Source organism: Cetorhinus maximus, chromosome 9 (genome assembly GCF_964194155.1).
Source record: "Cetorhinus maximus chromosome 9, sCetMax3.hap1.1, whole genome shotgun sequence".
Classification (NCBI taxonomy): Eukaryota; Metazoa; Chordata; class Chondrichthyes; order Lamniformes; family Cetorhinidae; genus Cetorhinus; species Cetorhinus maximus.
Genome location: NC_135887.1, coordinates 53905853 through 53931491, shown reverse-complemented (window position 1 = coordinate 53931491; position 25639 = coordinate 53905853). Strand labels below are relative to the sequence as shown.

The window sequence follows — 25639 nt, the reverse complement described above, 5'->3', positions numbered from 1 at the left end:
ATCTCCAAATATCAGCTGAGGACATCCAACCTGTTGATTAATTAAAAGAACCTTTGGAAACTTGTAAAGGTGTTGAACAGCCAGTTGCTGAGGTACTGCCCTGAAAACAAATTATCCAGAGAACCTCGTAGGTCTCTCTGGAGTCCTGTGGTGACAGTTGAGAACAGCTTCAATTCAGGCATGAGCAAACCCACTGTCAGACACAAACAGAATCGATTAAGATAAGTGTGTTCAACCCCAACACTTAACCCTCAGGTGAGGTTAAAAAGTGAAAGCTCTCAATTAATGAATAGGTTCCCTCAATGGTAGCGAATGTACTAAACTTACTTCTAAATTATCAGCCATACGAAATGGATTAATTTAAATAATAAAGTGATTGAGAAGACCTTTGCATTAATTTGCAATTATATACGGGGTATAATTTGAGGAAGTGTGAGGATATTCACTTCGGCTGTAAGAATAGAAAAGCAGAACATTTTTTAAAAGGCCTGAAACTTGTAAATGTTAATGTTCAGAGAGACCTGGGTGTACGTGTACAAGGAACACAAGAAATGGGCATGCAGGTACAGCAAGCAATTAAGAGTGCAAATGGCATGTTGGCCTTTATTGCTAGGGGATTGGAGTACATGAATAAAGAAGGATTGCTACTGATGTATGGGGATTTGGTGAGACCGCACCTTTTTAAAAATATATTCTTTCATGGGATGTGGGTATCGCCGGCCAGGCCAGCATTTGTTTCCCATCCCTGAGTGCCCTTGAACTGAGTGGCTTTGCTAGGCCATTTCAGAGGGTAGATAAGAGTCAACCTGGAAAACTGTGTACAATTTTGGTCTCCATATTTAAGGAAGGATATACTTGCTTTGGAGGTGGTACAAGAAAGGTTCACTAGATTGGTCCCTGGGATGAGAGGGCAGACCTATGATGAGAGGCTGAGTAAATTGGGTTGATATTCTCTGGAGTTTAGAAAAATGAGAGGCAATCTCATTGAAACATTCAAGACTCTGAAGGGGTTGACAGGGTGGATAATGAAAGGTTGTTTCCATTGGCTGGAGAATCTAGAACAAGGAGGCACAGTCTCAGGGTAAAGGGCTGATAGTTTAGGAATGACAAGGAGAAATTTATTTACTCAAAGAGTCATGAATCTTTGGAATTCTCTCCTGTAGAGGGCTGTGGATGCTCCATTGTTGAAGCACTTAAGGCTGACATAGACAGATTTTTGGTCTCTCAGAGAATCAAGAGATATGGGGAGTGGACGGAAAAATGGAGTTGAAACCCAAGATCAGCCATGATCTCATTGAAAGGTGGAGCAGGCGTGATTGGCTGAATGGTCTACTCCTGCTCCTATTTCTTATGTTCTTATTTGATGAGAAATAGAACCATTGAAGTTTACAGTATAGATCTAACAACCCTTTATGCGTGTGCCAGCTCCTTGATAGAACAATACAATATGGATTCTACTGCCCTCGTCTCTCCTCACAGTCCTGAATATTCCTCACTTTTCCCTCAAAAGATGAAACCATAACAACAGCTTGCATTTTTGTAGCTCTTTAACATAGTAAAGCATTCCAAAGCATTTCAGGGTGTGTTGTCAAACAAAATTTGACACTGAGCCACATAAGGATTTAGGATAGGAAAGAGGTAGGTTTTAAGGAGCATTTCGAAGAGGGAATGAAGGGTTTTAGGAAGGAAGTTTCAGAGGTTAGGGCCTAGGAAGGCAATAAAAATCAGGGATACACAGGAGGTCAAAATGTGAGGAACGCATAGATCTCAAAGAGTTGTTGGTCTGGAAGGGATTGCAGAGATAGTGAGGGACGAAGGAGGGATTTGAAACTAAGAATGAGAATTGGTTTCACATCATGTGAACAGCTCAGTGAATAAAGGCCCCTCACTCCATTCTTCCATAAGGACCAGGCAAATTCAGGTTACAATTCCCAGTCTGTCCTGAGTTAGCTGACATCAATGGGCCAGTCATTCAAGTGCTACAATTGGCCCCATGCTCTAGTGTGTAAATGAATCGGATATGGGAGGATAGGATCAGGGTTGGTGGGAGTGGGGGGTTAAATCAGGGTTGGTGGGGTGGGGGTAGGATCAGGAGTGGAGGGGGTAGGATCAGGGTTGGTGGGGGTGGGGGTAGGATCAGGGTCGGTGGGGGTGGGGGTGGGGGTAGGATCAGGGTCGGTGGGGGTGGGGGTAGGATCAGGGTCGGTGGGGGTGGAGGTAGGATCAGTGTCGGTGGGGGTGGGGGTAGGATCATGGTCGGTGGGGGTAGGATCAGGGTCGGTGGGGGTGGGGGGTAGGATCAGGGTCATTGGGGGTGGAGTAGGATCAGGGTCGGTGGGGGTGGGGGGTAGGATCAGGGTCGGTGGGGGTGAGGGGTTGGATCAGGGTCGTTGGGGGTGGGGGGTGGGATCATGGTCGGTTGGGGTGGGGGTAGGATCGGGGGTGAGGGTAGGATCAGGGTTGGTGGGGGTGGAGGGTAGGATCAGGGTCGGTGGGGGTGGGGGCTAGGATCAGGGTCGGTGGGGGTGGGGGGTTGGATCAGGGTCGGTGGGGGTGGAAGTTAAATCAGGGTTGGTGGAGGTGGGGGTAGGATCAGGGTTGGTGGGGGTCGGGTTAGGATCAGGGTTGGTGCAGGTGGGGGTAGGATCAGGGTTGAGGGCATGTCCCCAAGATCAAGTCAGATACCTAACACCTACACTTACACGAGGAATAGACGTTTAGGTGAGGCATCAAGCATCAAGAAACCTGAACCAAAGAGAATCGTCTGCCTAGATTTTCCTCTCCCATGTGATTGCTGGCAACTTGATCTCCTCCACTGCCCTTGAAATACTTACTTCTTGAGCAAAGTTATGCAGCCTAGAACCATCATTCTAAAACTCCAGCCAGAGCAGTCTTCAAAACTCCAGTTGTCAGCTTGACAACTTCCCTGGTAGCAGCATGGTCTTCATTACAGTGGCACTCAGCTGCTATCCTCAGGATGGGCCTTCAGCTGGACGGTGGATCCAACCCCCCACAATTTACCCAGAAACTTCCCTTCCTGATTCAAAGAGTCTGCACTCTGTGGGCTGCCAGTGTCACCTGTGAGATGCAATTCTCCTGGTTCTTAATGATCAGGAAACAGCTGGGTTGTGCAGCCAGTCAATGACCATTTGCACCTTGAAAAATCCTGCTGCTGGAATTGACAATTCTGGACCCAATCCTGGAGGTTTCATCATATGACATTTTTCCTCCAACTGCTCCACCCCCCACTCTCCTGCCATTGGTCATGTGAACATCCATCCTTGTAGTGCATCATCTTCCTACACCAATCGAAAAGTAAATAGACACATCATTCTCCAACTGGATGATCCCTCACAGAATTTTTTATTACCCCCGTATTTATTCTCTTGGATTGGTTGCAGTCATGTCTTGGCGTATTGGTCACCCTGACTGCCACTCGCTATCGCTGCAGTACCCGAGCAGCTCTGGAGAAATTCTTCTCTCTTCATGGATTCAGAGGTGGTGCTAGGGCCAGTGGATCTTATCTGCAATTTGCCTTTTACTTTGTCAGTGCTGCGTATCCCAACTCCGGATGTCAGTAATTCTAGAGTCTCTTCTCCCAGCTGGTATTACCCTATGCCCGAAAGCCAGTGCTGACTGGGAAGGCCACGTTCAGCAGATGACATGAGTGCCAATTCCTCTGCCTGAGTGACCCTGGAACTGCAGGCATGCAGTACAGTATTCCCAGTCCTCTATGTGCTCTCATCAGATTCTAGTGTTTGGATAGTATTCATTTCCACGGACCTAATCCTTCCCTGTATCGACCACTTGCAGGCTTTCGAAGCGCAAGCTTTCCATAACCCAACTATCACAGGAAAAGAAGGAGGAGGAGGCCGTTCAGCCCCTCAAGCATGCTTCACCATTCAATTACATCAGGACTGCTCTGTATACCAACCCTTGTTACCCTTACCCCAAAAAATCTATTAACCTGAGTCTTGACATTTTTAATTGGTGCCCAGCATCCACAGGCTTAACATTCTGTGATATATAATTTTATTCTTTAGCATGTTTATTTTACCCCCTTATGTCACTGTGTTTTGTATTTTCTTGGAACAGTTTTGTTCCTCAAAGCTATTTGTGAATTGCAAGAATTGCTGAAACTTGTGGCACTAAAAAACTGATTAGAAACCTGTTTCAGAAATGAGTAAATCCGGAGGTAAAAATTGATTAATGCTTCAAAGTCATAAATTCAATTAAAGTGATCTGGGAGCAGGCTGACAAAGAACGGCTGACTGCTGAGAGTCTGCAATAAACTGAGTCCCATTGTTGAAATTGTGAAAATTAACATAAAAACATCTGTTCTAAGAAAGATCAGCTATGCAGGTCTCAGTTGGCTGGATTTTGTAATGCATAAATGAGATGTATATAGAACTCGCCATTCAAGTGCCAGGATTCAGACCTCCTGAAGGAAGGAACTTCAAAAGGTGGTGCTCCATCCCAGGGGAAGGTTGCCAATCCTCCAGGATAGCCCCGGAGTCTCCAGCAATTAAAGATTCCTCGTCAGGTCAATGCTGCAAGAAACTAAGGAGTAAAATCATAGGAGCTTTCCAAAAATTGTGTTCTTTAATAAAAATTTCTTTGAACACTTTGGTCATTCATTCGAAAAATATCTGACATGAGAAAGAAGTCTGTTTGATTGACAGTCAAAATTCATCCAATCAGGGAGCAATGATTCTGCCTGCTTTCCAATTGGCCTGGGAAAGCAGGGCCTTGGGAGGGGGATCATGTCAATGGTGGGAATGTGAGGGCTCCAGGCAGGAGGTTATAACACTTTCAATAATATATCCAAGCAGAATTAACAGCGCTGACCTGAGGAGACAGATAACAAGAGAAAAAGAGAAATAACAACAGAAAATGCTGCTCAGCTAGTCAGGTAGCATCAGTGTGGAGAGAGAGAAACAGAGTTAACGGAGAGGTTAAATGACAATGCTTGATGGTGCAAAACAAAAGGAGATAATGGGATAAGAATCAAAATATAGGTCTAGAGGAGGCGTAAATGGGGAAAGCATGAAAATATAGCAAAGAGGTGGATGTTCCCATGTCCCAGGAATGTGATGGAAGAAAGTTGGGTAAACCCCAAGGGGACAGACCGCCCCACCAGCTATACAGTGTAAAGAGCTTATTTTTTATTTTTCCTGGACTGTGGCTTTAAAAAACTACCATGGCTGCAGTTGAAAGACGTTCACTGGAGCAGGGTGAGGAATATTTATAATGTTGTTGTCCTGGGACAGAGTGTGCCATAAAAGAACAGGATGGTGCCAGAAAGGAGCTCTGGACTAAGGGGAACTGCCTGACGACAGCATTTTAATTGGCTCCTGACCAGGTGACCAGAGTTTTATGTGGCAACAGTTGAGGCAGTACAGCTCCTAGCCTGCAAAGAGGCAAGACCTAAAACCTGTGTTTGTAAGATTACAGTAATTCTGTCATAGTAGTTAGCAGGCTATTCCTCACATCTCTGTAACCTGCTTTCTCTGAAAATCCCTGTCAAGAGGAAACAGGGAAAAATCACCAGTAGAGACATTGAAAAGCAAGTTTTTCAACCAGTGAATCATAGGCTGAAAGTGCTGGGAGACTACCTCATGTCACCAACAACAAACTGCAAGGAATTTGGAAGACATCAATCAAAACCAACCCATTTAATCCTGTACTCCGGATTGGTGCTATTGAACTGTTTTATCTCACCCTTAAAATCCATGTTTTGTGTGTCTTGTGTGTGTGTGTTTGTGTATAGGGATTTAAGAAGTCGGTGGAGTTTAAGATATAGGGTTAGAAGTTAGCAGTTCAAATTTCTTTTTTTTGCCACTAGCTAAAGACAATTTGTTCAATAAACAGTTATTTACTTATTAAGTTTACAAACCTGGTGCTCGTATTCTGTTAACCTAAATTAAACAGTTTGGTAGAATTGGGACAATCTGGTGGTTTGGTGAAACTTTTCACATTTGTTGCAGCTCGGGGAACAGTGGAGCTTGATATTACAGCGCACTATCCCCAGTGAGTCGTGACAAAGTTTGGGGGCTCAAGTCTGGGATATTTTGGAACAAAAGACAATGACGATTTGGGTGTAGATTTAATAAGTAATAAAATTTAAAAGGAAACACCAGGTTTGTACTATCAAAAGTAAGATGGCACTGGAAACTGCTAAAACTTTCATGCAAGTGGAAGAGATGTGCCTGACGATTTTACCAGGGATCTCAAAAGCCAGGTTAATCGAATTAGCAAGTAAATTAAGAGTAGGATTGCCTGCCAAAGCTAGGAAGGCAGAGATAATCGAAGAGATGGCACAGCATTTGAAACTGGAAGGAATATCTGAGCGACCGAGTTCTCTAAGGGGTGATTCATTGGAATAGGCTCAAATTCAGTTGCAAATAAAAGAACTGCAACTAGAGGCAGCAGAAAGGAAAAGAGAAAGGATGTTCCAAAAGGAATTAGAAATGGTGAGGTTAGAAAAGGAGGAAAGAGAAAAAGAGAGAGACAGAGAATTCCAGGCAAGAAGAAAGGATAAAGAAAAGGAATACCAGCTTAGAATGTTGGCAGTTAAAAAAGAAATATCAGGTGGTGAGGCAGAACTTATGTCCAGATCAGAACCCAGTGGGGAGATGTTTAAATTTGTACAAGCTCTTCCAAAATTTGAAGAAAGAGATGTTGAAGCATTCTTTATTTCATTAGAGAAGATAGCTAAACAGAGGAATTGGTCAAAGGAAAACTGGACATTGCCCATGCGGAGCAAATTGACAGGTAAAGCACAGGAAATTTATGCTTCACTGTCAGAGGAGGTTTCTAGGGATTATGATGTGGTGAAAAAGGCCATTTTGAGTGCACATCAGTTGATCCCTGAGGCATATAGACAAAAGTTTAGAAATTTAAGGAAACAACCTGGGCAAATCTACATTGAATTTGATAGGATTAAGCAAAGTTTTGACAGGTGGATACGAGCATTAGGAGTTGAAACTACCAATGAAGTTCTCAGAGAGACTATTCTCTCAGAAGACTTTAAAAGCTCCCTACCTTCTCTAATAAGAGCCCACGTTGAAGACCAAAGGGTTGCTACTGCGAGACAGGCAGCAGTAATGGCTGACGATTATGAGCTGATCCTCAAAAACTAAACCTTTTTTCCATTACCCCCATAAATTTGAAAAGGATAGAAAGTGGGAGAGTGAAAGGAAGGCAAGTAGCCAGGGTAAAGAGTGGATAGCTGGAAATACTTTGAGATCTCCTCCCCAGATCAGGAAGGAAGGTACTGAGGGTAGAGGTGAAACTCGAAGGCCTAAGTGTTTCCATTGTAATAAAGTGGGACACATTCATTCAGAATGTTGGAAGTTGCAAGGGAAGCCCATGGGAATTATTGGGGTTCATAAGAGTGAGTCCAAAAAGGGAACGCAAGAAGAAAATACCACAGATCAAATTGTAGCTTTAACTATAAATAAGGAGGTAACCACTGCTATGAATGCAGGTGAAGCAAATAAGATAAATGAGAAAGATAAAGGTTTTTTTATCTAAAGGGAAGATAACCTCTTTTTCTTCAAATGATGTAGCTAGACCCATAACACAGGAGCTACTCAAATTCTTTTTCTGGAGAAGGACCTAGTTTTCCCTCCAGAGAGTTCAATGAAAGCTAAAGTATTGGTAAACAGAATAAGTGGAGAGTATATCCCGGTTCCATCGTACAAAGTGCAATTGGAATGTGATTTATTGTCTGGATCGGTGGTTGTTGGAGTGGTTAAGAAATTACCCCGTGGATGGAGTTGATTTACTCCTGAGGAATGATTTGGCAGGAGTGAAGGTTCTGGCTTCGCCCATAATTGCGGAAAGTCCGAGAGAGGCTAAAGAGACAGAGCAGTTACAAGAACAAGTTCCTGGTATTTTTCCATCGTGTGTGATGACCAGAGCAATGGCTAAATAAAGTCCATCACCAGAGGTCAACGTAGTATCACAAGCAGACATTAGAGTAGCTGAAACTTTCTTTCAGGATGAGGATAATTCAAAGGAAGTGTTTGGCGGGTCTTCATTAATTGAGGCTCAGAAAGCAGATCCTGGGTTAAACAAGTTAGCACAGTCAGCTCACACTGAAGCTGAGGCTGAAGGAGTTCTGGAGCGCTATTACCTTAAAAACGCAGTTCTGATGAGGAAGTGGAGACACCATCACAGACCTGCGGATGAGGAATGGACGTTTGTTCATCAGATAGTGGTACCGCCCAAATACCATAAGGATATATTGCGAGTAGCACATGAAATCCCTATGGCAGAACATGTAGGAATATGGAAAACCCAAGCATCAATAAACAGGCATTTTACCTGGCCAAGACTTCATAAGGACGTAGTGCAATTTTGTAAGACATGTCATACATGTCAGGTAGTAGGTAAACCTCGACATTCAATCAATCCAGCACTTTTAATACCCATACCAGTTTTTGAAGAGCCATTCAGTCAGATATTAGTAGATTGTGTAGAGCCATTACCCAAAATGAAAACAGGGACATGTAAAGTAGCACGAGAGCCGACTAATGGAAAAGAGTTGGAGAAACAAGTCAAGTCAAAATCCAGCGCACGTGATCCAGGGCAGAGTAACAGTAAAGAGGCGAAATCCAGAAGTAGAGATCATAAACAGAGTAAAAGCAAAGAGAGAGCAAAACGGGCCAAATCAAAATCTAAAAGTCGAGAACAAAGTAAAAGCAGAGAGTGAGAAAAAAGGGCCAAATCAAAATCTAGAAGCTAAGATAGAGAACAGGGTGAAGACAAAGTTAGAGGGGAAAGGGACAAATCTAGAAGTAAAGATAGGGTAAAAAAAAAAGTAAAGAAAGAGAAAAACATGCAAACTCAAGAAGCAGAGGCAGGAAACAAAAACACAAAGAAAACTGGGTTAAATCCAGTAGTAAAGAACAGGGCAAGAGTAAAGATCAAGAAAAAGAGAGCAAAATCCAAAAGCCAGGAAAGGGATGGAGAAGCCGGTGGGGTACTTTTCTAAGAAAATAAATGAATATCAGAGGAAGTACTCTACACTTTGAAGTTTATGTCCAACACAATAACAAAGAAACACTAATCTACACTGACCACAATCCACTGGCATTTATTGAGAAGTTTAAAACTCGAAATGAGAGACTATTTAGATGGAGTCTATTATTTCAACCATTCAATGTAAAGATTGTTCACCCTGCTGGTAAATGTAGTGTGATTGCAGATGCATTGTCCTGGGTGTAAACTGCTAAAATAAGTATAAGGGGGAAGGATGGATGAATGAATGTAAGTCTTGTGTTTTGTTGTCCATCTGCCACATACCTTGTGATGAAATGCATTTTTTAAATGGCATTCCATCCTTTTTAAGTGTGGAGGCATGTAAAGAACCTATTTTTTATTTTTCTTGGACTGTGGCTTTAAAATTGGACTGTGGCTTTTAAAACTAACATGGCTGCATTTGAAAGACATGTTCACTGGAACAGGATGAGGAATATCCATAATGTTGCTATCCTGGGACAGAGTGTGCCATAAAAGAACAGGATGTTGCTGGAAAGGAGTCCTGGACTAAGGGGATAAAAGCAAAAGGAGTCCTGGACTAAGGGGAACTACCTGACGACAGCATTTTAATTGGCTCCTGGTCTGGTGGTCAGGATTTTTGTGTGGTAACAGTGCAGGCAGTACAGCTCCTAGCCTGCAAAGAGGGAAGACCTAAAACCTCTCTTCCCTATGTTTGTAAGATTACAGTAATTCTGTTATAGACTGAACATACTGGGAGACCACCTCGTGTCACTAACAACAAAGTGCAAGAATTTGGAAGACGTCAATCAAAATCAACCCAGCTAATTCTGTACTCCAGATTGGTGCTATTGAAGTATTTTACCTCAACCTTGAAACCCATGTTTTGTGTGTCTTATGTATGTGTGAGTGTGTGTGTGTGTTTGTGTATAGGGATTTAAGAAGGGGTAGAGTTTAAGTTATAGTGTTAGAAGTTAGCAGTTCATATTTCTTTCTTTTATCACTAGTTAAAGACAATTTGTTCAATAAACAATTATTTACTTATTAAGTTTACAAACCTGGTGCTTGTATTCTGTTAACCTAAAATTAAACAGTTAGGTAGAATTGGGACAATCTGGTGGTTTGGTCAAACGTTTCACATTTGTTGCAGCTCGGGGAACAGTGGGGCTTGATATTACAGCGCACTATCCCCAGTGAGTCGTGACAATACCCATAGGGGATCCCCACCCCATTCTGTATAAACCTATGCTATCAACCCTGTCTCTAACCCTTACAGGCTGCTGGTCTACAGCAGGTTAATACAGTTTGGGGGAGAAACCACTGGACAAAGCAGAAAGAAATTTTCATTTCTATTAAAACCCTTGCTGTGGTGAGACTCTCTGTTTAAAAACTAGTGAAAGAAAGGTATCTATTCGTAAGTGCCTGGATGTTAAATATATAGTGGAGAAGGTAAAGAAGTTTCTGTTCTTAGGTTGTTTTTTCCCAGATCTTTATGGGCAGTTGGTCTACACTGGATTAATGATGTTAAGCAGCCAAACTATCGTAACCAATTTAGAAATCGTATGCGGCATTTTCTTCATTGGTCCTGCATTCTCTCTGCTATTTACAACCTTATTGGTTCACCACATGTTAAAATTGTGATCTTCAGCTTGATTTCTTCATTTACAGAGCCTAGTGAGTAATGGTGAAATAATTTCTCTAATTAAGCAACAGAATTAGGGAATTGCTCAAGTTCTGATTCAGAACAATCTTCAAACCATATGCACACTCGAAAGTTGAGGTTTGCAGCCAGACAGCGTCTGATGCTTACTGCGTGATCGCAACCAGACTGCTGTAGCTGGGATACAGTGTTGTACATGTGTTTACATGTACACAGAGAGTTCCGATCCCCACTACTGTAGGAAACTTTAAATGCTTTGAGTGTGTGGACACTCTGTTCAAGTTTATAAAGTGCCCAGAAGGTTCAATGATACCTCAATAAAATGAGAAAGATCTTGGATTTTTATAGAGTCTTTCAGAACCTCATATTGTTCAAACCAAAGCACTTCACAACCAATGAAGAACTTTTGAAGTGTAGTCTCTGTTGTAATGTAGAAAAGTGTAACAGCCAATTTGCGCACAGCAAGCTCCCACAAACAGCAATGTGATAATGACCAGATAATCTGTTTTGTGATGTTAGTTGAAGGACAAATATTGGCCAGGACACCAGGACAGTGTCTCTGCTTTCATTCCAAATCATGCCATGGGATCTTTTACTTCCACCCGGGAGAGCAGATAGGGTTTCAGCTGAACAGAATATGACTCCTCTGACAGTACAACTCCCCATAAAAATGTACTGGAATATAAGTTGATACTTTTATGCTGAAGTCCCTGAACCCATGACTTTCTAACTCAGAGGTGAGAGTGCTTACTCACTCCACCAGAGTCGGTCATTGGCAGAAGGTACAAAAACATTGCCTTCTTAGTGCCGGAACTAAGAATTAGACAAATACTTCCGTTGTATAACAATCCGTGTAAACTCATCATGGTTAAGTTTGATTTTTATTTTGAAAGGCCTTTTCAATGTCCTTCGCTGTCCTTGCAAACGATTGCCAAACTCCAACTTCTCCAAAATCAAACATGCTGTCGCCTCCTAATTCTGTGTCCATCTTTCATGTGGTTTTTTTCTTTATTCTTTCATGGGATGTGGGCATTGTTGGCAAGGCCAGCATTTGTTGCCCATCCCCAATTGCCCTTGAACTGAATGGCTTGCTAGGCCATTTCAGAGAGCAGTTAAGAGTCAATCACATTGCTGTGGGTCTGGAGTCACATGTAGGCCAGACCAGGTAAGGACAGTAGATTTCCTTCCCTAAAGGCTATTAGTGACCCAGATGGGTTTTTACAACAATAGTTTCATGGTGATGATTACTGAAACTAGCTTATATTCCAGATTTATTAATTGATTTTAAATTCCACCAGCGGCAATGGTGGGATTTGAACCCACGTCCCCAGAGTATTAGCCTCTGGATTACTAGTTATCACTACACCACCATCTCCCCCAACAAATCAGTTAGAACCTCTCCAAACAGGCTGTATTCCTGCCAAGGAGCAGTGACAACCCTGGACAAATTCACAAATCATATCCTCTGTGAAAATGGTGTGCCATCTCTCCACATCCTTCTCGAGCTCATTGCAACCTTTCATGCCCACACCATCCTCCTCCATTGCCTCTTCTATGATACCCTACTCAATGGGGCTGCACTTCCTTGGTTCCACTATTACCTTTCCAAATCTAGCAAAGTATCTCAGGTAATGGCTTCTCTTTCCCTGCACCTGTGCCATGACCTCAGATCCCAAAGGATCTACTCTTCCCCCTCCTCTCTTCATTTACATACTGCCCTTTGATTACATGATCTGAAAATGTGGGGTTAACTTCCACATGCATGCTGACAACATACAGCTCTACTTCTCCACACCCACCCTCCAGCCCTCCACCCCTCTCTCCAACTCCCATCCCCTCTCTCTCTCCACCCCTCCATCTCCTCTTTCTACTCCCTCACCTCTCTCTCTCCATACACAATCTTCACCCCCTCTCTCCATCCTCTTTCACCCATCATCCCCTCTCTTTTCACTCCCACTCATTCTCTTTCCACCCCCACCTCTCTCCACCGTTCAACCTCCCTCCACTCCTCCATCGCCTTGTTCCAACACCTCTCCCTCTAACCTCCAACTGTCTGTCAATGACGAGCCATCATTTGTTGAAGTTAAACTTTGGGAAGACCAAAGCCACTATTTTTGGACACTGCTACAAACTTACCACCAATTCCATTCTCCTCCCTGGCCATTGCCTTTAGTTAATCCAGAATGTTAACAACCTCGCCATCCTATTCAACCCTGAGTTGTCTTTCCAATTTCATATCCTCTCCATCACAAAGAGCACCCACGTCTGCCTCTGTAACATCACCTTGTCTCCACTATTGCCTCAGCTCACCTGCTGCTACAGCCTTCATTCATGGTATCATCTCCTCCAGGGTCAACGATTACAATGTTCTCCAGGACAGCCTCCCAGCTTCCATTCCCTGTATATTCCAGCTGCTCCAAAATTCTACTGTCACATCTAACATGCACCAAGTCATGATCACCCACCACCCATGTACTCACATTTGATCCTAAACCCTAATCCTACCAATTTGAAACTTGCATTCTTGTGCTAAATTCCTCACCTGTCCCAATCTCTGCAAACTCCTCCAGCCTTACAGAACTGTCCATACCCCAACTCTGTCCTTTATGTACATTCTCCACACTCTACCTCCCACCCACCATTGGGTGACCATGCTTTCAGTTATACAGGCCTGAAACCCTGGAATTCCCTGGCTAAACACTCCCACCTCTCTGTTTCCTCTCCTCTTTTAAGATCTGAATTGACTAAGCATTTGGTCCCCTCCTGCATTTCCCTTTTTTTGATTTAGCTAATCAACCGGGGGGGTGGCACCTTACACCTTCAACCTCATCCAAGACATAAATAAACCTCTCATATCATGCTCTTTATTTAGGAATATTCTTTGAAAAACTTGCTACCCCTTAGGCAATCCCTCACTTTTCATTAAACCTTGTCCTCTCTCTCTGTCCTGTGAGGCTCCAGGAAGGGAAGGGGACTGGGGAGTGGGATCTCAGTGAGAAGGGGAGAGAGAGGGGGAGAGAGGGAGGGAGACTGGGGAATGAGGATTCAGGGAGAGAGGGAGACGGGAATAGGAGCTCAAGGCTCCAGTGAGAGGGTTGGGGTGGGCTTGGGGCCCAGCATTTCCCCCCGAGCCGGGAGCAGCAGCAGCAGCAAGATTGCGGCTGGGAGCAGCACTGAGAGAGGAGCAGCCAGTAAAGGACTGAATGAAACCCAGAGACCTTACTGTGGGTAAACAATGAAAGTTTGTTTCCATTGGTGGGTGAATTGGGAACTAGGGGTTGGAAAACAAGGATTCTCATTGGAGGAAATAAAGAGGAAGGGAGGAGGAAGGTTCTTGAATTGTGGGCTATTAGACTATGGAATACTTCACCATGTAGCTATTGAGGTGCGTATTGTAATGCTCCGCCGGATCGGTCAAGGCTTTGGAAGCGCATTTTGAACAATCCTATGGTCTGCTTTAATTGCCCTTGTTGCGCAGTGTGTAGCATTGCAATGTTCCTCTGTAAGGCTTTGGGGATTATGGCACTGGCCTTCTGAGAGGATCTTGGGAGATGATGATCTGTGCCCAGGGTGTATGTCACTTCTGTATTGAACACTGTAGAGGCCGATTTGCAAGTGGCACTCTCTTCCGCAGCTGGCACAGATGAATGGTGTTGGCCCAGGGTTGACTGGTGACTCTTCCTTCTGGTGGGCTCCCTTTTCCACCATCTGGTCATTTCTTTTTTCCTTCTCTTTTTCCACACCCTTCCTAACTGCTTGCCTCCAGGCACTCTGGTCAGCAGGGCCCCTTACCTCCCAGCAGGACAGACCCAGCAGAGATGGCGGCACAGTGATAAACAGTCGGGAGGGAGTTGCCCTGGGAGCCCTCAACATTGACTCTGGACCCCATGAAGTCTCGTGGCATCAGGTCAAACATGGGAAAGGAAACTTCCTGCTGATTACTATATACCACCACCCCCCTCACCCCACCCTCAGTTGAAGAATCAGTGCTCCTCCATGTTGGACACCACTTGGAGGGAGCACTGAGGGTGGCAAGGCTGCAGAATGTACTCCGAGTGGGGGACTTCAATATCCATCACAAAGAGTGGCTCGGTAGCACCACTACTGACTGAGCTGACCAAGTCCTAAAGGACATAGCTGCTAGACTGGGTCTGCGGCAGGTAGCGAGGGAACCAACAAGAGGGAAAAACATACTTGACCTCATCCTCACCAACCTGCCTGCCACAGATCCATCTGTCCATGACAGTATTGGTAGGAGAGACCACCGCACAGTCTTTGTGGAGATGAAGTCTCGTCTTCACATTGAGGATACCCCCCATAGTCTTGTGTGGCACTACCACTGTGATATATGGAATAGATTTGGAACAGATCTAGCAACTCTAGGCCGGGCATCCATGAGGTGCTATGGGCCATCAGCAGCAGAAGAATTGTACACAACCACAATCTGTAACCTCATGGCCTGGCATATCCCCCACTCTACCAATACCACCAACCCAGGGGATCAACCCTGGTTCAATGAGGAGAGCAGGAGAGCATGCCAGGAGCAGCACCAGGCATACCTAAAAATGAGGTGTCAACCTGGTGAAGCTATAACACAGGACTACTTGCGTGCTAAACAGCATAAGCAGCAAGTGATAGGCAGGGCTAAACGATCCCACAACTAACGTATCAGATCTAAGCTCTGCAGTCCTGCCACATCCAGTGGTGAATGGTGGTGGACAATTAAACAACTCACTGGAGGAGGGAGCTCCACAAATATCCCCATTCTCCATGATGGAGGAGCCCAGCACATCAGTGCAAAAGATAAGGCTGAAGCATTTACTACAATGTTCAGCCAGAAGCGCCGAGTCGATGATCCATCTCGGCCTCCTCTGGAGGTCCCCAGCATCACAGATCCCAGTCTTCAGCCAATTCAATTCACACCATGTGATATCAAGAAACAGCTGAAGGCACTGGATAGTGCAAAGGCTATGGACCCTGACAATATTCCGGCAATAGTACTGAAGACTTGTGCTCCAGAACTTGCTGCACCCCTAGCCAAGCTGTTCCAGTACAGCTACAGCACTGGCATTTACCCGGCAACGTGGAAAATTGCCCAGGTATGTCCTGTACACAAAAAACAGGACAAATCCAACCTGGATAATTACCACCCCATCAGTCTACTCTCCATCATCAGTAAAGTAATGGAAGGTGTCATCAACAGTGCGATCTAGCGGCACTTGCTTAGCAATAACCTGCTCACTGATGCCCAGTTTGGGTTCCACCAGTGTCACTTAGCTCCTGACTTCATTACAGCCTTGGTTCAAACATGGACAAATGAGCTGAACTGCAGAGGTGAGGTGAGAATGACTGCCCTTGATATCAAGGCCGCATTTGAGTGTGGCATCAAGGAGCCTTAGCAAAACTGCTCAATGGGAATCAGGGGAAAAACTCATACCTGGCATAAAGTTGGAGGTCAATCATCTCAGTTCCAGGACATCACTGCAGGGTAATGTCCTCGGCCCAATGATCTTTAGCTGCTTCATCAGTGACTTTCCTTCCATCATAAGGTCAGAAGGGGGGATGTTCGTTGATGATTGCACAATGTTCAGCACCATTTGTGACTCCTCAGTTACTGAAGCAGTCCATGTCCAAATGCAGCAAGACCTGGACAATATCCAGGCTTGGGCTGACAAGTGGCAATTAACATTTGCGCCACAGAAGTGCCAGGCAATGACCATCTCCAACAAGACAGAATCCAACCATTGCTCCTTGATGTTCAATAGCATTACCATCGTTGAATCAACATCAACATCCTGGGGGTTACCATTGACCAGAAACTGAACTGGGACCAGCCATATAAATACTGTGGCTACAAGGGCAGGTCAGAGGCTAGGAATCCTGTGGTGAGTAACTCACCTCTTGACTCCCTAACCTGTCCACCATCTACAATGCACAATTCAGGAGTGTGATGGAATACTCCCCACTTGCCTGGATGAGTGCAGCTCCCACAACACTCAAATACTTGACGCCATCCAGGACAAAGCAGTCCGCTCGATTGGCATCACATCCACAAACATTCACTCCCTCCACCACCGATGCACAGTAGCAGCAGTGTGTACCATCTACAAGATGCACTGCAGGAATTCACCAAGGCTCCTTCAACAGCACCTTCCAAACCCATGACCGCTACCACCTAGAAGGACAAGGGCAGCAGATACATGGGAACACCACCACCTGGAAGTTTCCCTCCAAGTCACTCACCATCCTGATTGGGAAATATATCGCTGTTCCTTCATGTTGCTGGGTCAAAATCCTGGAACTCCCTTCCTAACAGCACTGTGGGTGTACCTACACCACATGGACTGCAGTGGTTCGAGAAGGCAGCTCATCACCATCTTCTCAAGGGCAAATAGGGATGGGAAATAAATGCTGGCCTAGCCAGCAATTGCCCACATCCCGTGAATGAATTAAATAAAAAATCAATAGTTTTAAAAAGAAGATAATTTCACTTTCAATAAGAAGTATGCACGTTTTATTTCCTACGTTTGTAACCCGTCCGCCGTGTACAGGCCCCGCTTTAGCCCCACTTGACACTTCAGCGTCAGCCGGAGACATAGCGGTGCATCCACGAGGCTGAGGGTTATCTGGATAGCACATTTTTAGACGTGGTCACTCCGCATCTTAAAGATGTGCAATCAGAGAGGAAATGGGTGACCACGAGTCAGAAGAAGGGAGGGAGGCAGGTAGTCAAGAAAGCCCAGAGTGCATCTCATTCAAGATTCGCTTTTCTGTGTTGGAAAACAGTGAGGGTGAAGGTTCCTCTGGAGAGTGCAGCCAGAGCCAAGTTCATGGCACTGTGGGTGGCTCAGCTGCACAAGGGGGGAGGAGTAAGAGTGCAAGAGCAATAGTGGTCGGAGGCTCAATAGTGAGGGGTGCAGACAGGTGCTTTTGCGGCCGTCAGTCATGACTCCAGGATGGTGCCAGGGTCAAGGATGTCACAGAATGGCTGCAGGGCATTCTGAAGGGGGAGGGCGAACAGTCAGAGGTTGTGGTTCACATTGGTACCGACAACATAGGTAGAAAGAGGGATGGGCTCCTGCAACAAGAATTTAGGGTGCTAGGTAACAGATTAAAAGGCAGGACCTCAAAAGTTATAATCTCTGGATTACTCCCTGTGCCACATGCTAGTGAGTATAGGAATAGGAGGATAGAGAGGATGGATGTGTGGCTGAAGAGATGGTGCAGGAAGGAGGGCTTTAGTTTCCTGGATCACTGGGCCTGTTTCTGGTGAAGGTGGGGCCTGTACAAGTCGGACGGGGTTGCATCTGAACCGGAACGGGACCAACATCCTTGCGGGGAGGTTTGCTAGTGCTGTTGGGAGGGTTTAAACTAATTTGGCAGGAGGGTGGGATACAGAATGGAGGTACAGTAGGGGGTGATGCACAGCCAAATATAGAAGAGAAACTAAGTCAGTCTGGAAGGCAGAGCAAATATAGACCTGTTAAGGCAAAAGGGAATAATGCAAGGCTGGATTACATCTATTTTAACGCGAGGAGTCTTAGTAAGGAAGATGAATTGAGGACAAAAACAGAAAATGCTGGAAAAACTCAACAGGTCTGGCAGCATCTGTGGAGAGGGAAACTGAGTTAACGTTTCGAGTCCACATGACTCTTCTTCAGAGCTGAAGAGAAGTGGAAATGTGATGAAATTTATACCGTTTAAGGTGGGGGGGTGGGGCAGGTGGAGCTGGATAGAAGGCCAGCGATAGGTGGGGACAAAGAAGGGATTGACAGAGATGTCATGAACTGAAGAGCAAAGGGAGTGTTGATGGTCGTGGTTAGTGCTAAAAAGGGTGCTAATAGTGTAATAGTAGCATAAAGATGAGAAAGCAGAATGTGATTATAGCAGGCATTGCATTGTGTGAATCAACAACATGGAACAGGTAACAGATGGCCCTGTGGGGAATGGAGTGGGGGGAGGCGGCGGTTGTGGGGAAAATATAAGGATAGAAAACAGGATAAAAAAGGGGATAAAACCATAGATAAATGAATAAAAATAAGTGGATAAAAAATGAAAAGGAATGTAGAAAAAGGGGATTAAAAAGGGGGATGAAGATGGAGGAGAGAGTTCATAGTCTGAAGTTGTTGAACTCAATGTTAAGTCCGGAAGGCTGTAAAGTGCCTAGTCGGAAGATGAGGTGCTGTTCCTCCAGTTTGCGTTGAGCTTCACTGGAACATTGCAGCAGGCCAAGGATGGACATGTGGCCATGAGAACAGGGTGGTGTGTTGAAGTGGCAAGCGACAGGAAGGTCTGGGTCATGCTTGCAGACAGACCGGATGTTGATTAACACATGGGAATATGATATTGTTGCTATCACAGAGACATATTTGAGGGAAGGGCAGGACTGACAGCTCAATATTCCAGCGTATAGAATCTTCAGGCGTGGTGGGGGGTGTAAAAGAGGAGGTGGCATTGCACGATTGATCAAGGAGTCAATTACTGCAGTAAGGAGGGATGGTATCTTAGAAGGTTCCTCAAATGAGGCCATATGGGTAGAACTTAACAAAAAGGGGGCAATCGCTTTGCTGGGAGCGTACAATAGGCCTCCAAACAGTCAGGGGAGATAGGGGAGCAGATATGTAGACAAATCTCAGAGAATTCTAAAAATAATAGGGTAATAATAGTAGGGGATTTCAACCTACCCAATATTAACTGGGATAGTCTTAGTGTGAAAGGCTTAGAGGCGGCAGAGTTCTTAAAGTGTATCCAGGAGAACTTTTTGAGCCAGCACATAGAAAGTCCTACAAGAGAAGGGGCGGTACTGGACCTAATCTTAGGGAATGAAGCCGGGAAAGTGGTAGAAGTGCCAGTGGGGGAGCATTTCGGAGATAGTGACCATAACTCAGTAAGATTTAAGGTAGTTATGGAAAAGGACAAAGATGGGCCAGAAATAAAGGTCCTGAATTTGGGGAAGGCTGATTTCAAAATGATAGGACAGGATCTGACCAAAGTGGACTGGGAGCAGCTACTTGTAGGAAAGTCTACGTCAGACCGGTGGAGTCATTCAAAAAGGAAATAGTGAGAGTTCAGGGCCAACATGTTCCTGTAAAGGTGAAGGGTAGGACCAACAAGTCCAGGGAACCCTGGATGTCAAGGGATATAGAGGATTGAATAAAGGAAAAAAAGGAGGCTTATGGCTCAGATACAGACGGCTGAAAACAGCGGAAGCCCTAGAGGAGTATAGAAAGTGTAAGGGGTACTTAAAAAAGTAATTAGGAGAGCGAAGAGGGGGCATGAAAAAACACTGGCAGGCAAGATAAAGGAAAACCCCAAGGAATTTTATAAATATATTAAGGGCAAGAGGATAACCAGGGAAAGAGTAGGGCCCATTAGGGACCAAAGTGGCAATCTGTGCATGGAGCCGGAGGACGTAGGTGAGGTTGTAAATGATTATGTTTCATGTGTGTTCACTATGGAGAAGGACTATGTAGGTGTAGAAATCAGGGAGGGAGACTGTGATATACTTGAACAAATTAGCATTGAAAGGGAGGAGGTATTTGCAGTTTCAGCAGGTTTAAAAGTGGATAAATCCCCAGGCCCAGCTGAGATGTATCCCAGGCTGCTACATGAGCAAGGGAGGAGATTGCAGGGGCCCTGACACTAATTTTCAAATCCTCTCTGACCTCAGGAGGGGTACCAAAGGACTGGAGGACAGCGAATGTGGTACCATTATTCAAGAAGGGTAGTAGGGATAAACCAGGTAATTACAGGCCAGTGAGTCTAACATCAGTGGTAGGGAAACTATCGGAAAAAACTCCACTCGGAGAGGCAGGGATTAATCAAGGATAGTCAGCATGACTTTGTCAGGGGGGGATCATGTCAAACAAATTTGATTGAATTTTTCAAGGAGGTGGAAGAAACATGATTGTATTCCAGTCCCAAAAATGGTTGTTGGGATCGTGGTGATTACGATTATTACCCAGTGGTGGATTACCGTGACACAAACCATGCACAGGGCCCCCAGGCAGCTGGGGGAGTGGGGGAAGGGGGGTGCAAAATGCAGGACATTGAATGAGACAAGCACTCGTGGTATCTAATAAACATAGAGTCCACTGAACAGAACAGGGATGATTGTGAAAGAGTATCGAGCAGTCAATTGAATTTATTTCCAATCTGTGTAGAAAGACACTAACTCTCTCTGTGTAATACAGCCCAAATCTGTGCTGTTCTAACAAGCTACTGAATGGGTCATGATGTACATGTGTATTGCCTGGTGGTGGTGAGGTGGGCAGGACAGTTTGATTTGCCAAGATTGTCCAGAAATTACTCTCAACACAGGAGAGTGCAGTTTAAATTGTGGAGCATTGGGCGCAGATACGACAGAATGCTATTGCTTCAGGTTCTCCGCTGGCTAGAGTCATATCTAGCACAAAGGAAGATGTTTGTGGTTGTTGGAGGTCAATCACCTCAGCTCCAGGACATCACTGCAGGAGTTCCTCTGGGTAGTGTCCTCGGCCCAACCATCTTCAGCTGGTTCATCAATGACCTTCCTTCCATCACAAGGTTCGCTGATGATTGCACAATGTTCAGCATCATTCGCGATTCCTCAGATATTGAAGCAGACCATGACCAAATGCAGCAAGACCTGGACAATATCCAGGCTTGGGCTGACAAGTGGTAATTAACATTCGTGCCACACAAATGTCAAGCAATGACCATCTCCAACAAGAGAGAATCTAACCATCGCCCCTTGATGTTCAATGGCATTACCATCACTGAATCCCCCACTATCAACATCCTGGGGGATACCATTGACCAGAAACTGAACTGGACTAGCCATATAAATACTGTGGCTACAAGAGCAGGTCAGAGGCTAGGAATCCTGCAACGAGTAACTCATCTCCTGACTGCCCAAAGCCTGTCCACCATCTACAAGGCACAAGTCAGGAGTGTGATGGAATACTCCCCACTTGCCTGGATGAGTGCAGCTTCCACAACACTTAAGAAGCTTGATACCATCCAGGACAAAGCAGCCCGCTTGATTGGCATCACATCACAAACATTCACTCACTCCACCACCGACACACAGTAGCAGCAGTGTGTACTATCTACAAGATGCACTGCAGGAATTCACCAAGGCTCCTTCAACAGCACCTTCCAAACCCACAACCGCTACCATCTAGAAAGGCAAGGGCAGCAGACAAATGGGAACACCACCACCTGGAAGTTCCCCTCCAAGTAACTCACCATCCTGACTTGGAAATATATCACTGTTCCTTCACTGTCACTGTGTCAAAATCCTGGAACTCCCTTTCTAACAGCACTGTGGGTGTACCTACACCACATGGACTGCAGCGGTTCAAGAGGCAACTCACCACCATCTTCTCGAGGGCAATTAAGGATTGGCAATAAATGTTGGTACAGCCAGCAAAGTCCACATTCCATGAATGAATAAAAATATATATATACCAAACCTCAAGAACTTTTGACCAAGGTACAGCCACTTAGCCCTGACCCACGCCCCTGCTCCTGCTCTGCACTCACCCCCTGCTGTAAACTCAATTACTCAGCTGTTTCCCTCCATTCATAAATGCCCTTTCTCACACTCCATTCACTTTATTCTCATCAGTTCTGCATTTCCTTCCAACACATTGGGCGGAATCGCCCCAGATTTGTGGATGACTAAGTGTGGATGCAGGCGGGTAAAATGACGTTTTATCCACCGGCCGCGATGGTGGTTTTTCACTCCGTATCATCCCATTTATTATGCATTCCAAGGAACCACGCCGTTTCCATGGTGGGCAGGCTCTGATGCGCCTGCCACGCTGTCACTTCGCCGCTTCATCATGCCACGTGCCAGCCCAGGACTGCAGCAAAGGAGACATGGCCCTGAAAGGCAAGAAGACTGCGGTCCTCAAGCACATTTTGGGCACCATGGAGGCCTGCTGTGATGTCCTCTACCCTCGCTCTGTCAGCTACATTACCACTCCAGCTTAGTAGGCGATGACAGTGGTGATCAGTGCCAATGCTGCACAGAAGTGGTTGGCCATCCAATGCAGTGAGAGGATGAATGATCTCATCCATGCAGCCAGGGTAAGGCAGCCATCTCATCACTCTAAATTCACACACTCAAGCCCATCACACATTCACTGGCACCTCTCTCACTGCCAGTTCAAAGGACATCACCCCCCATTCTCACACACACACCCTCACATGTCCATCTGGCCTCATCTCCTCTGGAGACTGCCTCCTCCACCCTCACCATCTTGAGGCCACTTGCACAAATCAACATGTGTCCCCCACACACACCCTGGGATCTCCTCCTTCCCCAGTACAGTCCTTGTCCTGTATCTTCTCCCCATGCCTGAGGCCACTTCTCCCCCTTCTCCAAGCAAGCCCTAGCCCTGCAGCCGTTGAAAAGCCACCCACATACGGTTGATTTGGTAGGTAGAGACCTACCTGTCAGCCCCTAAAAATGATGTGGTGCCACCTGTGAAGCCTGGCACTGGTGATAAGCAAGGTGGACAAACAAACCTTGAAGTTCTGAGCGAAGTGCAGCCCACCACGTGCATGTCGCCTATGTGCTGTTGTGAAACAGTGGGCGCATGTCCCAGCAGGGTCGGGGGAGGTTGGTGGGGGGTGGGGGGTGGGGGGGGGTTGGGGGGGGTGGGGATGAGTCCAGCGGGCTGGCTTTATGATGATGTGCTGACATATTACAATGAGGTTCCCAACGCAGCCCACCATCGGCAGGCTGAGCGGACGATTGCAAACTGGTTTCACACCATCGTGAAACCAATCACGCCATATTGTCCGCTCACGCCATCAAACACATCTGACGCCAGCGGGCACAGAAAATCGCAGCCAATGACATACGTTCTCAGTATCACTGTTGAAGCAGGCCAGTGTCGTCCTATAGAGGTCACTGACTGGCCACAGGTGTTGCACCATTTTATCCACTTGAACTAATTTTGGGACAGAACAACTCACAGATACACAATACAGTGAGCATACTTCGCATGTGGACATTTCCTTAACAAACATCTCCCACATTCTGGTAGCAGGGAACTCACAATGATCAAAGAACATGCCCATAATCTGCTTTTCATCTCACCATTTCACCAGAAACAAAAATGTTATAGTTCACATTCACATTCCAGTGGAGCGATGGGGGTCTCTTCTGCCAGCTGGATGGCCAGTGAGACAACCCGTTGTCTGCTTTTGGGAAAGCCTGCCAAATTAAATGTCAATCAGACACTTAACTGGACAGCGGTGGGCCTTCCCTGGGATCACAGATCCAGGAAGCAGAAATCCCATTGCCCAAAGACTACCAGCCAATCATAGGCTAGCAGCTGTGCTTTGCTTGACAGCGCCAGTGGGAAGGGTGGCAACTGCCAGCAATGCATCCACGCAAGGGCCAGGGTCGCCAAGGGACCCAGGTTCTAAGTGAGTGATGGTGGTATGTGGGTTGCAGGATGGCGGTCACAGAGGGGGGATGGGTGTCAGCAGCTCGAGCAGGAAGGTGGATCTCACGGGCCCTCCACTTCCTGATGCCAAGCCTCTTGATCAGGCATTGAGTGCCTTTGAACGAGGGACTCCCCCTGGGGGCCCGCAAGCAACCCCGACAGGCTCCCAGCATGGCGACAGGCCCACCTACAGCGGGGTTAATACCAACAGTTGCAGGGTGAGACCCTTAAGTGGGCATTAATTGTTCAATTAAGGGTCTTGATTGGCAGCGGGGCAGGAAAGCCATCCACGAGCCTTTCAGCTCTGGGCTTAAACGGGGCAGAGGAGGGAAGCCAATAGGGTCGAGACCCACTACCTTCCCACCTGATTAAATGCCTCCTCATCCCCAAACTCACCTCACAGAGGGAGATCTACCCCCTGTTGAATATGAGTATTGAGATCACACAAATAATGACAATGTTTTTACTCATTATTATCTTCCAATCAGAAATGAAATTAGCCACATTTGGATTCCCAATTATCCCAACGTGCGTCTAATGTACTGGTCAACACTGAACCGAAATCTGCTGCTTAACAGCCAGTTCCACATTCCACAGTTACTTTCAATTTCTCTGAAAACAACCATCTCTATTTCTTTAAATAACACGTCTTTGTGACAAAATAAACCTCTGATCAAGAAGCTCGCCTGAGCTCTGTGACCTGCGTTGTGCTGTAAGCCAGCAACACACTCGATGCTAATGTTTTCTGGGCATTTCCAATGTTCCCAACCTAGAGACAGTGACTGAATGACAATCACTTTCCCAAAGAGCAAAAGGAAATCATGTTGTCTCAATCTGTCCACTGAAATAATGCCCCAAGGCCAGGACAAAGCTGTTCAGCCCATTCCCTGCAAACAATTTAAAATTACATAGAATATCACCAAGAGTGCAATGAACAAGCAAGCATTACTACTCAAGACACTGGAGTAATGCAATGAGACCCACAAAATGCAAACAATCCTCAAAGTAATTGCACCAAACAAGCTATCAGAAAACAATTGCAGTAAATTGAATTACAAAGTTAATGTTTGTTAAGGAACCGAAGCTGTACTTACAGTTCTCACAAATGGAAAGCCACAAATAGCCTGTATTGGCTGAGTAAATATGTTGTAAGCCCAGTTTGAAATAGATACACAGGAAACAGCAAACATCACATCTCCCAGGAAGAGGTCTTCTCAGAACATTACAGATAATAAGGCAGAATCTTTGCGTAAGCAGGAAATCACTCACAATTAAACAAATTAAAGGGATTGACAAGGCAAGTTCACCTATCCTGTGCTCGCAATGGGAGGGGAGCTGCATTCAAAAGGAGATTGATTTGGGATGGGACAGACAATAATTCAGATTCTCTGATCTGCACTCCCTTTGAGCATGGTTCCCCATTAAGACCTAGAATTGGTGATTTTAGAATTGGTGATGTTTACTATTTAAGAGATCCCTCCTGTTAAGGGCTAAAACCCGCCATGCAGAATGCCACCCAGGTTGAAAA

At 45.5% G+C, this 25639-nt stretch overlaps 1 protein-coding gene across 1 annotated transcript in view; it reads right to left on the bottom strand.

Annotated features, from left to right (window-relative positions):
- LOC144684660 (uncharacterized) overlaps nt 1–25420 on the bottom strand; it is a 72834-nt gene extending 47414 nt beyond the window's left edge. Inside the window, exon 1 of the mRNA XM_078548737.1 lies at nt 25206–25420. The gene's annotated coding sequence lies outside the window, so the exon portion shown is untranslated. The remainder of the gene's footprint in view (nt 1–25205) is intronic.
- Nucleotides 25421–25639: the final 219 nt, after the last annotated feature.